Source organism: Protopterus annectens, chromosome 6.part0, assembly GCF_019279795.1.
Source record: "Protopterus annectens isolate FY-2018-M chromosome 6.part0, PAN1.0, whole genome shotgun sequence".
NCBI lineage: Eukaryota > Metazoa > Chordata > Ceratodontiformes > Protopteridae > Protopterus > Protopterus annectens.
In genome coordinates this window covers 1,173,603,298-1,173,618,845 of record NC_056737.1, presented here as the reverse complement: position 1 = coordinate 1,173,618,845, position 15,548 = coordinate 1,173,603,298, and the positions used below count along the sequence as shown (strand labels likewise).

At 34.6% G+C, this 15,548-nt stretch overlaps 1 protein-coding gene across 1 annotated transcript in view; it reads right to left on the bottom strand.

Moving 5' to 3' along the window:
- Positions 1-15,548, bottom strand: part of SLC4A3 (solute carrier family 4 member 3) — a 2,820,719-nt gene that overhangs the window by 1,296,937 nt on the left and 1,508,234 nt on the right. The gene's annotated exons all lie outside the window — the stretch shown is intronic.

The following is a 15,548-nucleotide window of genomic DNA, read 5'->3' as shown; positions in this document are numbered from 1 at the left end:
TTTGTTTGCCTTTCCTTTGCACTTGCTCTCCTTTCCCTGCCCTATTCCTTTGCTCGCTCTGTTTTGTTTGCCTTTCCTTTGCACTTGCTCTCTTTCCTTGCCCTATTCCTTTGCTCGCTCTGTTTTGTTTGCCTTTCCTTTGCACTTGCTCTCTTTCCCTGCCCTATTCCTTTGCTCACTCTGTTTTGTTTGCCTTTCCTTTGCACTTGCTCTCCTTTCCCTGCCCTATTCCTTTGCTCGCTCTGTTTTGTTTGCCTTTCTTTTGCACTTGCTCTCCTTTCCCTGCCCTATTCCTTTGCTCGCTCTGTTTTGTTTGCCTTTCCTTTGCACTTGCTCTCTTTCCCTGCCCTATTCCTTTGCTCGCTCTGTTTTGTTTGCCTTTCCTTTGCACTTGCTCTCTTTCCCTGCCCTATTCCTTTGCTCGCTCTGTTTTGTTTGCCTTTCCTTTGCACTTGCTCTCCTTTCCCTGCCCTATTCCTTTGCTTGCTCTGTTTTGTTTGCCTTTCCTTTGCACTTGCTCTCCTTTCCCTGCCCTATTCCTTTGCTCGCTCTGTTTTGTTTGCCTTTCCTTTGCACTTGCTCTCTTTCCCTGCCCTATTCCTTTGCTCGCTCTGTTTTGTTTGCCTTTCCTTTGCACTTGCTCTCCTTTCCCTGCCCTATTCCTTTGCTCACTCTATTTTATTTGAGTTGGAGGGAACGAGGAGAGTTAGTGGATGTACAAAGTGAAGCTTTTACTTTACAACGTCTCACGAGCACTTTAGTTGTTTCTGTCTTCTTTTTTTTTATTCCCTTCACGACCAGAGTCTGGCTGATGTATGAGGTTACCATGATGACAGGAAGTAGAAACATTAAATATGAGAAACCGCGACACTTCCTGTGATTAGGAAAATATGGTTCACTTTCATGCCATTTGAATATGGGCATTATCAGTTATGTATTCCTGATCATCTCATACTCCTCTGCCGACTTCAACTATGTTTACTAGAATTCAAATCATTTTACATTTTGTGAGCTATGTTGGCCTGAAATAGGTAAATGGAAAATGTTAAATTGCTTTTTAATATATTTCAGTGGGTTAGAATCGTTACTCTAATACAGATTTTATTTTTGACTCAGATTAAGGCATTAGACAGTTATTAGACATGAGATTCTGGTTCAGTTAGAGATATACACTGCTGAAAAGTTTGAAAACCTGGTGACCTTGATTTGTGAAAGATGACCGGTAGCCCTGTATCGGTATGTTGATTCTTGTCCTCGGTTCGAGATACTTCAAAACTAAAAAGGTTAAGAACTGTGCATAAATACTCATGGAATCATGTTTTATGTTGCTTAAATGACATTTTTGAGAACAAAAAAATCTAGAGAAGCCATAAATAATGGGGGGGGGGCAAATGACTAGAGAAAGAGACACATATCAGATTTCCCAAACCAAAAAAAACTCATTGGATCAATTTTTTTGGTTTGGAGAATCATATCTTACACATATCAGATTTGCATTAACATGAAGTTTTTGAAGGGTATGAAGTCTGAAACTTAAGTGCCTATCATTGTTTTCTGATTCCAGCACTTTAACATGAAGTTTTTGAAGGGTATAAAGTCTGAAACTTGTGTCTATCACTGTTTTCTGATTCCAGCACTTTAACATGAAGTTTTTGAAGGGTATGAAGTCTGAAACTTAACTGTCTATCACTGTTTTCTGATTCCAGAACTTTAACATGAGGTTTTTGAAGGGTATAAAGTCTGAAACTTAAGTGTCTATCAATGTTTTCTGATTCCAGCACTTTAACATGAAGTTTTTGAAGGGTATGAAGTCTGAAACTTAAGTGTATATCACTGTTTTCTGATTCCAGCACTTTAACATGAAGTTTTTGAAGGGTATGAAGTCTGAAACTTAACTGTCTATCACTGTTTTCTGATTCCAGCACTTTAACATGAAGTTTTTGAAGGGTATGAAGTCTGAAACTTGTGTCTATCACTGTTTTCTGATTCCAGCACTTTAGCATGAAGTGTTTGAAGGGTATGAAGTCTGAAACTTAAGTGTCTATCACTGTTTTCTGATTCCAGCACTTTAACATGAAGTTTTTGAAGGGTATGAAGTCTGAAACTTAAGTGTCTATCATTGTTTTCTGATTCCAGCACTTTAACATGAAGTTTTTGAAGGGTATGCAGTCTGAAACTTAAGTGTCTATCACTGTTTTCTGATTCCAGCACTTTAACATGAAGTTTTTGAAGGGTGTGAAGTCTGAAACTTAACTGTCTATCACTGTTTTCGGATTACAGCACTTTAACATGAAGTTTTTGAAGGGTATGAAGTCTGAAACTTGTGTCTATCACTGTTTTCTGATTCCAGCACTTTAACATGAAGTGTTTTAAGGGTATGAAGTCTGAAACTTAAGTGTCTATCACTGTTTTCTGATTTCAGCACTTTAACATGAAGTTTTTGAAGGGTATGAAGTCTGAAACTTAAGTGTCTATCATTGTTTTCTGATTCCAGCACTTTAACATGAAGTTTTTGAAGGGTATGAAGTCTGAAACTTAAGTGTCTATCACTGTTTTCTGATTCCAGCAATTTAACATGACGTTTTTGAAGGGTATGAAGTCTGAAACGTAAGTGTCCATCACTGTTTTCTGATTCCAGCACATTAACATGAAGTTTTTGAAGGGTATGAAGTCTGAAACGTAAGTGTCTATCACTGTTTTCTGATTCCAGCACTTTAACATGAAGTTTTTGAAGGGTATGAAGTCTGAAACTTAAGTGTCTATCATTGTTTTCTGATTCCAGCACTTTAACATGATGTTTTTGAAGGGTATGAAGTCTGAAAATTAAGTGTCTATCACTGTTTTTTGATTCCAGCACTTTAACATGAAGTTTTTGAAGGGTATGAAGTCTGAAACTTAAGTGTCCATCACTGTTTTCTGATTCCAGCACTTTAACATGAAGTTTTTGAAGGGTATAAAGTCTGAGTCTATCACTGTTTTCTGATTCCAGCACTTTAACATGAAGTTTTTGAAGGGTATGGAGTCTGAAACTTAAGCGTCTATCACTGTTTTCTGATTCCAGCACTTTAACATGAAGTTTTTGAAGGGTATGAAGTCTGAAACTTAAGTGTCTATCACTGTTTTCTGATTCCAGCACTTTAACATGAAGTTTTTGAAGGATATGAAGTCTGAAACTTAAGTGTATATCACTGTTTTCTGATTTCAGCACTTTAACATGAAGTTTTTGAAGGGTATGAAGTCTGAAACTTAAGTGTCTAGCAATGTTTTCTGATTCCAGCACTTTAACATGAAGTTTTTGAAGGGTATGAAGTCTGAAACGTAAGTGTCTATCACTGTTTTCTGATTCCAGCACTTTCACATGAAGTTTTTGAAGGGTATGAAGTCTGAAACGTAAGTGTCTATCACTGTTTTCTGATTCCAGCACTTTAACATGAAGTTTTTGAAGGGTATGGAGTCTGAAACTTAAGTGTCCATCACTGTTTTCTGATTCCAGCACTTTAACATGATGTTTTGAAGGGTATGAAGTCTGAAACTTAAGTGTCTATCACTGCTTTCTGATTCCAGCACTTTAACATGAAGTTTTTGAAGGGTATGAAGTCTGAAACTTAAGTGTCCATCACTGTTTTCTGATTCCAGCACTTTAACATGAAGTTTTTGAAGGGTAGAAAGTCTGAAACTTAAGTGTCTATCACTGTTTTCTGATTCCAGCACTTTAACATGAAGTTTTTGAAGGGTATGGAGTCTGAAACTGAAGTGTCTATCACTGTTTTCTGATTCCAGCACTTTAACATGAAGTTTTTGAAGGGTATGAAGTCTGAAACTTAAGTGTCTATCACTGTTTTCTGATTCCAGCACTTTAACATGAAGTTTTTGAAGGATATGAAGTCTGAAACTTAAGTGTATATCACTGTTTTCTGATTTCAGCACTTTAACATGAAGTTTTTGAAGGGTATGAAGTCTGAAACTTAAGTGTCTATCAATGTTTTCTGATTCCAGCACTTTAACATGAAGTTTTTGAAGGGTATGAAGTCTGAAACGTAAGTGTCTATCACTGTTTTCTGATTCCAGCACTTTAACATGAAGTTTTTGAAGGGTATGGAGTCTGAAACTTAAGTGTCCATCACTGTTTTCTGATTCCAGCACTTTAACATGATGTTTTGAAGGGTATGAAGTCTGAAACTTAAGTGTCTATCACTGCTTTCTGATTCCAGCACTTTAACATGAAGTTTTTGAAGGGTATGAAGTCTGAAACTTAAGTGTCCATCACTGTTTTCTGATTCCAGCACTTTAACATGAAGTTTTTGAAGGGTAGAAAGTCTGAAACTTAAGTGTCTATCACTGTTTTCTGATTCCAGCACTTTAACATGAAGTTTTTGAAAGGTATGGAGACTGAAACTGAAGTGTCTATCACTGTTTTCTGATTCCAGCACTTTAACATGAAGTTTTTGAAGGGTATGAAGTCTGAAACTTAAGTGTCTACCACTGTTTTCTGATTCCAGCACTTTAACAAAGAGCTTTTGAAGGGTATGAAGTCTGACACTTAAGTGTCTATCACTGTTTTCTGATTCCAGCACTTTAACATGAAGTTTTGAAGGGTATGAAGTCTGAAACTTAAGTGTCTACCACTGTTTTCTGATTCCAGCACTTTAACATGAAGTTTTGAAGGGTATGAAGTCTGAAACTTAAGTGTCTATCACTGTTTTCTGATTCCAGCACTTTAACATGAAGTTTTTGAAGGGTATGAAGTCTGAAAATTAAGTGTCTATCACTGTTTTTTGATTCCAGCACTTTAACATGAAGTTTTTGAAGGGTATGAAGTCTGAAACTTAAGTGTCCATCACTGTTTTCTGATTCCAGCACTTTAACATGAAGTTTTTGAAGGGTATAAAGTCTGAGTCTATCACTGTTTTCTGATTCCAGCACTTTAACATGAAGTTTTTGAAGGGTATGGAGTCTGAAACTTAAGCATCTATCACTGTTTTCTGATTCCAGCACTTTAACATGAAGTTTTTGAAGGGTATGAAGTCTGAAACTTAAGTGTCTATCACTGTTTTCTGATTCCAGCACTTTAACATGAAGTTTTTGAAGGATATGAAGTCTGAAACTTAAGTGTATATCACTGTTTTCTGATTTCAGCACTTTAACATGAAGTTTTTGAAGGGTATGAAGTCTGAAACTTAAGTGTCTATCAATGTTTTCTGATTCCAGCACTTTAACATGAAGTTTTTGAAGGGTATGAAGTCTGAAACGTAAGTGTCTATCACTGTTTTCTGATTCCAGCACTTTCACATGAAGTTTTTGAAGGGTATGAAGTCTGAAACGTAAGTGTCTATCACTGTTTTCTGATTCCAGAACTTTAACATGAAGTTTTTGCAGGGTATGGAGTCTGAAACTTAAGTGTCCATCACTGTTTTCTGATTCCAGCACTTTAACATGATGTTTTGAAGGGTATGAAGTCTGAAACTTAAGTGTCTATCACTGCTTTCTGATTCCAGCACTTTAACATGAAGTTTTTGAAGGGTATGAAGTCTGAAACTTAAGTGTCCATCACTGTTTTCTGATTCCAGCACTTTAACATGAAGTTTTTGAAGGGTAGAAAGTCTGAAACTTAAGTGTCTATCACTGTTTTCTGATTCCAGCACTTTAACATGAAGTTTTTGAAGGGTATGGAGTCTGAAACTGAAGTGTCTATCACTGTTTTCTGATTCCAGCACTTTAACATGAAGTTTTTGAAGGGTGTGAAGTCTGAAACTTAAGTGTCTACCACTGTTTTCTGATTCCAGCACTTTAACATGAAGTTTTTGAAGGGTATGATGTCTGAAACTTAAGTGTCTATCACTGTTTTCTGATTCCAGCACTTTAACATGAAGTTTTTGAAGGGTATGAAGTCTGAAACTTAACTGTCTATCACTGTTTTCTGATTCCAGCACTTTAACATGAAGTTTTTGAAGGGTATGAAGTCTGAAACTTAAGTGTCTATCACTGGTTTCTGATTCCAGCACTTTAACATGACGTTTTTGAAGGGTATGAAGTCTGAAACTTAACTGTCTATCACTGTTTTCTGATTCCAGCACTTTAACATGAAGTTTTTGAAGGGTATGAAGTCTGAAACTTGTGTCTATCACTGTTTTCTGATTCCAGCACTTTAGCATGAAGTGTTTGAAGGGTATGAAGTCTGAAACTTAAGTGTCTATCACTGTTTTCTGATTCCAGCACTTTAACATGAAGTTTTTGAAGGGTATGAAGTCTGAAACTTAAGTGTCTATCATTGTTTTCTGATTCCAGCACTTTAACATGAAGTTTTTGAAGGGTATGCAGTCTGAAACTTAAGTGTCTATCACTGTTTTCTGATTCCAGCACTTTAACATGAAGTTTTTGAAGGGTGTGAAGTCTGAAACTTAACTGTCTATCACTGTTTTCGGATTACAGCACTTTAACATGAAGTTTTGAAGGGTATGAAGTCTGAAACTTGTGTCTATCACTGTTTTCTGATTCCAGCACTTTAACATGAAGTGTTTTAAGGGTATGAAGTCTGAAACTTAAGTGTCTATCACTGTTTTCTGATTTCAGCACTTTAACATGAAGTTTTGAAGGGTATGAAGTCTGAAACTTAAGTGTCTATCATTGTTTTCTGATTCCAGCACTTTAACATGAAGTTTTTGAAGGGTATGAAGTCTGAAACTTAAGTGTCTATCACTGTTTTCTGATTCCAGCAATTTAACATGACGTTTTTGAAGGGTATGAAGTCTGAAACGTAAGTGTCCATCACTGTTTTCTGATTCCAGCACATTAACATGAAGTTTTTGAAGGGTATGAAGTCTGAAACGTAAGTGTCTATCACTGTTTTCTGATTCCAGCACTTTAACATGAAGTTTTGAAGGGTATGAAGTCTGAAACTTAAGTGTCTATCATTGTTTTCTGATTCCAGCACTTTAACATGATGTTTTGAAGGGTATGAAGTCTGAAAATTAAGTGTCTATCACTGTTTTTTGATTCCAGCACTTTAACATGAAGTTTTTGAAGGGTATGAAGTCTGAAACTTAAGTGTCCATCACTGTTTTCTGATTCCAGCACTTTAACATGAAGTTTTGAAGGGTATAAAGTCTGAGTCTATCACTGTTTTCTGATTCCAGCACTTTAACATGAAGTTTTTGAAGGGTATGGAGTCTGAAACTTAAGCGTCTATCACTGTTTTCTGATTCCAGCACTTTAACATGAAGTTTTTGAAGGGTATGAAGTCTGAAACTTAAGTGTCTATCACTGTTTTCTGATTCCAGCACTTTAACATGAAGTTTTTGAAGGATATGAAGTCTGAAACTTAAGTGTATATCACTGTTTTCTGATTTCAGCACTTTAACATGAAGTTTTTGAAGGGTATGAAGTCTGAAACTTAAGTGTCTAGCAATGTTTTCTGATTCCAGCACTTTAACATGAAGTTTTTGAAGGGTATGAAGTCTGAAACGTAAGTGTCTATCACTGTTTTCTGATTCCAGCACTTTCACATGAAGTTTTTGAAGGGTATGAAGTCTGAAACGTAAGTGTCTATCACTGTTTTCTGATTCCAGCACTTTAACATGAAGTTTTTGAAGGGTATGGAGTCTGAAACTTAAGTGTCCATCACTGTTTTCTGATTCCAGCACTTTAACATGATGTTTTGAAGGGTATGAAGTCTGAAACTTAAGTGTCTATCACTGCTTTCTGATTCCAGCACTTTAACATGAAGTTTTTGAAGGGTATGAAGTCTGAAACTTAAGTGTCCATCACTGTTTTCTGATTCCAGCACTTTAACATGAAGTTTTTGAAGGGTAGAAAGTCTGAAACTTAAGTGTCTATCACTGTTTTCTGATTCCAGCACTTTAACATGAAGTTTTTGAAGGGTATGGAGTCTGAAACTGAAGTGTCTATCACTGTTTTCTGATTCCAGCACTTTAACATGAAGTTTTTGAAGGGTATGAAGTCTGAAACTTAAGTGTCTATCACTGTTTTCTGATTCCAGCACTTTAACATGAAGTTTTTGAAGGATATGAAGTCTGAAACTTAAGTGTATATCACTGTTTTCTGATTTCAGCACTTTAACATGAAGTTTTTGAAGGGTATGAAGTCTGAAACTTAAGTGTCTATCAATGTTTTCTGATTCCAGCACTTTAACATGAAGTTTTGAAGGGTATGAAGTCTGAAACGTAAGTGTCTATCACTGTTTTCTGATTCCAGCACTTTAACATGAAGTTTTTGAAGGGTATGGAGTCTGAAACTTAAGTGTCCATCACTGTTTTCTGATTCCAGCACTTTAACATGATGTTTTGAAGGGTATGAAGTCTGAAACTTAAGTGTCTATCACTGCTTTCTGATTCCAGCACTTTAACATGAAGTTTTTGAAGGGTATGAAGTCTGAAACTTAAGTGTCCATCACTGTTTTCTGATTCCAGCACTTTAACATGAAGTTTTTGAAGGGTAGAAAGTCTGAAACTTAAGTGTCTATCACTGTTTTCTGATTCCAGCACTTTAACATGAAGTTTTTGAAAGGTATGGAGACTGAAACTGAAGTGTCTATCACTGTTTTCTGATTCCAGCACTTTAACATGAAGTTTTTGAAGGGTATGAAGTCTGAAACTTAAGTGTCTACCACTGTTTTCTGATTCCAGCACTTTAACATGAAGTTTTTGAAGGGTATGAAGTCTGACACTTAAGTGTCTATCACTGTTTTCTGATTCCAGCACTTTAACATGAAGTTTTTGAAGGGTATGAAGTCTGAAACTTAAGTGTCTACCACTGTTTTCTGATTCCAGCACTTTAACATGAAGTTTTTGAAGGGTATGAAGTCTGAAACTTAAGTGTCTATCACTGTTTTCTGATTCCAGCACTTTAACATGAAGTTTTTGAAGGGTATGAAGTCTGAAAATTAAGTGTCTATCACTGTTTTTTGATTCCAGCACTTTAACATGAAGTTTTTGAAGGGTATGAAGTCTGAAACTTAAGTGTCCATCACTGTTTTCTGATTCCAGCACTTTAACATGAAGTTTTTGAAGGGTATAAAGTCTGAGTCTATCACTGTTTTCTGATTCCAGCACTTTAACATGAAGTTTTTGAAGGGTATGGAGTCTGAAACTTAAGCATCTATCACTGTTTTCTGATTCCAGCACTTTAACATGAAGTTTTTGAAGGGTATGAAGTCTGAAACTTAAGTGTCTATCACTGTTTTCTGATTCCAGCACTTTAACATGAAGTTTTTGAAGGATATGAAGTCTGAAACTTAAGTGTATATCACTGTTTTCTGATTTCAGCACTTTAACATGAAGTTTTTGAAGGGTATGAAGTCTGAAACTTAAGTGTCTATCAATGTTTTCTGATTCCAGCACTTTAACATGAAGTTTTTGAAGGGTATGAAGTCTGAAACGTAAGTGTCTATCACTGTTTTCTGATTCCAGCACTTTCACATGAAGTTTTTGAAGGGTATGAAGTCTGAAACGTAAGTGTCTATCACTGTTTTCTGATTCCAGAACTTTAACATGAAGTTTTTGCAGGGTATGGAGTCTGAAACTTAAGTGTCCATCACTGTTTTCTGATTCCAGCACTTTAACATGATGGTTTGAAGGGTATGAAGTCTGAAACTTAAGTGTCTATCACTGCTTTCTGATTCCAGCACTTTAACATGAAGTTTTTGAAGGGTATGAAGTCTGAAACTTAAGTGTCCATCACTGTTTTCTGATTCCAGCACTTTAACATGAAGTTTTTGAAGGGTAGAAAGTCTGAAACTTAAGTGTCTATCACTGTTTTCTGATTCCAGCACTTTAACATGAAGTTTTTGAAGGGTATGGAGTCTGAAACTGAAGTGTCTATCACTGTTTTCTGATTCCAGCACTTTAACATGAAGTTTTTGAAGGGTGTGAAGTCTGAAACTTAAGTGTCTACCACTGTTTTCTGATTCCAGCACTTTAACATGAAGTTTTGAAGGGTATGATGTCTGAAACTTAAGTGTCTATCACTGTTTTCTGATTCCAGCACTTTAACATGAAGTTTTTGAAGGGTATGAAGTCTGAAACTTAACTGTCTATCACTGTTTTCTGATTCCAGCACTTTAACATGAAGTTTTTGAAGGGTATGAAGTCTGAAACTTAAGTGTCTATCACTGGTTTCTGATTCCAGCACTTTAACATGACGTTTTTGAAGGGTATGAAGTCTGAAACTTAAGTGTCTATCACTGGTTTCTGATTCCAGCACTTTAACATGACGTTTTTGAAGGGTATCAAGTCTGAAACTTAATTGTCTATCACTGATTTCTGATTCCAGAACTTCAACATGAAGTTTTTGAAGGGTATGAAGTCTGAAACTTAAGTGTCTATCACTGTTTTCTGATTCCAGCACTTTAACATAAAGTTTTTGAAGGGTATGAAGTCTGAAACTTAAGTGTCTATCATTGTTTTCTGATTCCAGCACTTTAACATGAAGTTTTTGACGGGTATGAAGTCTGAAACGTAAGTGTCTATCACTGTTTTCTGATTCCAGCACTTTAACATGAAGTTTTTGAAGGGTATGAAGTCTGAAACTTAAGTGTCTATCACTGTTTTCTGATTCCAGTACTTTAACATGAAGTTTTTGAAGGGTATGAAGTCTGAAAATTAAGTGTCTATCACTGTTTTCTGATTCCAGCACTTTAACATGATGTTTTGAAGGGTATGAAGTCTGAAACTTAAGTGTCTATCACTGTTTTCTGATTCCAGCACTTTAACATGAAGTTTTTGAAGGGTATGAAGTCTGAAACTTAAGTGTCTATCACTGTTTTCTGATTCCAGCACTTTAACATGAAGTTTTTGAAGGGTATAAAGTCTGAAACTTAAGTGTCTATCACTGTTTTCTGATTCCAGCACTTTAACATGAAGTTTTTGAAGGGTATGGAGTCTGAAACGTAAGTGTCTATCACTGTTTTCTGATTCCAGCACTTTAACATGAAGTTTTTGAAGGGTATGAAGTCTGAAACTTAAGTGTCTATCACTGTTTTCTGATTCTAGCACTTTAACATGAAGGTTTTGAAGGGTATGAAGTCTGAAACTTAAGTGTCTATCACTGTTTCCTGATTCCAGCACTTTAACATGAAGTTTTTGAAGGGTATGAAGTCTGAAACTTAAGTGTCTATCACTGTTTTCTGATTCCAGCACTTTAACATAAAGTTTTTGAAGGGTATTAAGTCTGAAACTTAAGTGGCTATCACTGTTTTCTGATTCCAGCACTCAATAACTTATTAGTGAGCTGCAAGATAAAAATGATCTGTAGGGAAAAGATTAAAATATATGGTAAAACTTTGATCAAATTGTGAAGTCTGTACATTTGAAACGTTGGATGGAGGGGGGAGTGGAGAGAAAAGGGAAAGAAGTACTGAATAACAGAATATTATTTCATTTTCTATCGACTTGTTTGACACAATGATCATATCAGTAATTAGAATCTTGATGCCACATATCAACAAACTGATTTCTCTTGCTTCTGCTGTAACTAAGCATAGTTCACAGACATGTACTGTATACAAATGAATAATATATTTATTTTTGTACCATAAAATGTGCTAATCACCTGCTTGTTTTGTTACCTTTTTTTGTAGCATACCTGCAAACCAAGTGGCCACTTTTTTATTTTTTTGGTAAATTTGTCAATTTTTTTTAAATTTGAAATTTTCATTTATTATACTTTGTGAGGTTGGGGTGACAACCCAAAATGAGGTATACAAGAAGGTATATAATTCCAAAACCTTTACCTATACTCCCTTTTACAAAGTCAATTCTATGGAAATTGACATATGTCATTCAGTTACTTATTGTGTATGTTATCATCTGTAAAATACACACTGACCATATTATATGATATGGAATTTAGTGTGTACAATAATATGTATAGTTGAACTGTCATAAATTTGATGATAATAATACAAGCTAGTTTAAAGAATTTAAACTCATTTTTAAGCATTTTTATAATTTAATGTGAATCAGCTATATGCAAGTTTGGTATTTTGGATTTTTTTTAATTATACATGCAACTTACTAAATGATCAATACTGATTTTAGGTAAGAAAGAAGTGACTGTGAATGTATATAATTCAATTCTCATTATTTATGCACATTTATTCCACCTCATCTGATTAATAATGAATGACAACATATACAAGATAAATATCTGTTTATTGAATTAGCAACCTGTTTGCCCTTAGTACATAATTATTGCCTTGTTTTCCATAATATTTGAATAGATTGTTATTCAGACTAACCAGATATGATTATATTTAAAAATATTATTGAACCATAAAGAGAATATAGAAGCCACATAACAGTACATTATTTTATATATTATAATCATTATTAATACAAATTTGTAAATAATTACAATCTATTCTGATTAATATTCATGTTATCATTATCTCACAAACTTAATTTGTTATAACTTGGGAGTTTCACATAATATATTTCATACTAGGTGGTCTATCACTTAATAAGACTTGTTAAATCATATTGTGTAAAGTAGGTAATTCTTGGTATGTCAAGTATTTAGATTGTTATATAATTGTTTTCTTTATAAAATATTCTCCATATAATAGTTTATATTTATGGAGCTCAGACGATTCAGATCATCCAAGTTTTGTTGTTGTGTCTTTTGGCTTTTCTTGGTTAGGGGTCTCCACAGTGGAACTCCGGTCCGCTAATGATTGGTACTTGATTTTTACATGCCGAGTTACCAGCCCTGACGCACAACCTTCAACGAAGGTACGCCCATTCATGCATGTCTCCACGCAGAAGACGGTCTAGCTGAGAATTGAACCGGACAGCGTCTTACTGTGAGGCGACACCGCTACCGCAGCACCACAACCGCAGTTCATAGCTCATCCAAGTAATGAGGGATAATCCAAAAGACGTATGTTTATCTGTTGGATTAGGAATGAGTTTCATTCCAGGTTTAGAATTTTTTTTTTTCTTTTTATTGTTGTTTTTTTTTAATTACATTATCATTTAAATCTAAATCTGTTTCTTTTAAGCCTGGTTTAATCTTTATTCTACTTGATTATATAACTAAAATAAAATGGCCTTTAACACCTACAAAACTACAAATTATTAAGAAATTGTTATCAGAGTGAAACTACCTACTCGCAATAAATATCAACAATGAAAAATATTTTAGCAGCAAATCGATATGAACCTAACATTATTATCTTTACATACTAAAAGTGTAAATAATCCAAATAAAAGATCTAATCTACTTAGATATTTAATATTAAATAAAGCACAAGTAGTTTTCCTTCAAGAAACACACTTTAAAACAAATGATAGATATACATGGAACCCCAATGGAAATATGACATTAGCTCAATCTTTTTATAAGTCAAAGACTAGAGGAGCTACAATTTCATGGAAAAAATATTGTTAGCCCTGAAGTTATTTCCAAATATGTATATATATATATATATATATATATATATATATATATATATATATATATATATGTGTATATATACATATATATATATATATATATATATATATATATATATATATATATGTATAGACAAAGATGGTCTTACAGCTCTTATTATAGTTAAATTTAATAACACAATATGGACATTAGTAAATCTGTATTGGTCCCCAGGTTTTGAAATAAGTATTGTTAAAAACACTTAGATCTCATTACTAATAACTATAAAGGTAACTTAATAATAGGAGGAGATTTTAACTGTATCTTAGATACTTCAGAGACTACTAATAAGAGACATTTTCATCTATCCACCGCAGCAAAAACTTAAAAAAAGGACTGCATCATTTCATTTATTAGATACGTTTAAATTAAAAGATGCTAACTCATTGTTTTCACATCAAGACTATAGATTTAGCACTCAAACACGAATAGACAAGTTTCTCATGATCTACATTCAAATATTTCTACTTTCTCAATAATCCCTTGTCCACTTTCGGATCATAACTGCCTGGTTTTGAAATTTCAAATTGAATTTAAACTGTTAACTTTTTAATCTAGAATACCATCATATATTACAAAAATTAAAGAATTTAAACCTTGTTTTTTGTCAGAATTAAGAGTTTTTACTTGATATTAGGTATACCACAGAAATTAATATAGGCATGATATGGGATTCACTAAAAGCCTATATATTTGGCAAAACCCTTAGCTGGTATAAAAATAAAGAGAATGGGATTCTGAATTACAAAAATTACAATCTCAAATTGTGTTATTGAAAGCTGGGAATGTTCCACATTCTTCAGAAATTAAAAAGAAAATAGTTGAATTAAATAAGAAGCATAATGATCTGAATTCACAAAACGAATTTAGAGAGACTAAAAGTAAATTCTTTGGCCACTTCACCTAAATATTTACATAATTCATCTACCAGAATTAAAATTCAATTGAAAACTAATAATATCATTAATATACAACATGAAGGGCTGGGAAAAAAAGTCTCGGATGCAGGAGATTTTCTAAACACATTCAGACATCATTATATTGAACATTTTAAAACTGGATAATCATCTACTGATCATCTGAATCTGGAAGCAAGTTCTACTAATCTAAGAAAAATATCTGAAGAACTAAAGTTAGATCTACAAAGACCAATTATGTATAAAGAAATAATTGATAAGATAAAAGAAAGCAAATCTAACAACGCCCCAGGTTCAGATGGTATAATTAAAGAATTATACAAACTTTTTCACATATCCATAACTACCCTTTTACATATTAGAAGTTCAAACACAAGCAATACTTCCTTCTTGGAGATATTCTCTAATCACCCCAATTCTAAAAGAAAATAAAGACCCTGATCTGTGATCTTCATATAGTAATCTCAAAACTCTGGACCCCACCCAGTTTGGGTTTGTAAAAGGCAAATCATGTCTCCTAAACCTGATAGACTTCTTTGAAGCAGTCACCAAAGCCATTGACAAGGGTAAGGTGGTTCACACAGCCTATCTAGATCTTGCCAAGGCTTTCAACAGCATTCCCCCACTCTGGAATTATAGATAAACTCATTAAACTACTTATAAATCCCTATGTCACAAGATGGATTGCCAACTTGCACACTGACAGAACCCACATTGTGAAAGTAGCAGACTCCAAATCCGACTTCAGACCAGTGACTAGTGGAGTACCACAGGGTTCAGTCCTGGGTCCTCTCACTGTTTGGTATCTACTTCTCTGAAGTACAGGCTAACATAGAAGGTCTTTGGCTAATGAAGTTCGCAGATGACTGCAAACTAGGAGCCATAATCGAAACTCCTAACGATGTGGACATCCTACAAAAGGGCCTCACTGAGACAGATGCCTGGTGTCAAAGCCATGGCCTCAAGCTCAATGCCAAAAAGTGCATTGTCATCCCCTTTGGCAAAAACTCTGTACCCATGAACTACAACATAGGCAGTAGTATTCTTAACATGGAAAGTGTGATAAGAGACCTTGGGACACAGGTGGACAGTAGTCTCTCCTTTGATAATCACATCACCACAGTAGTCAGGAAATCCTTCTACATGGCACACCTCATCACAAAAGGTTTCTCATCCAGAAAA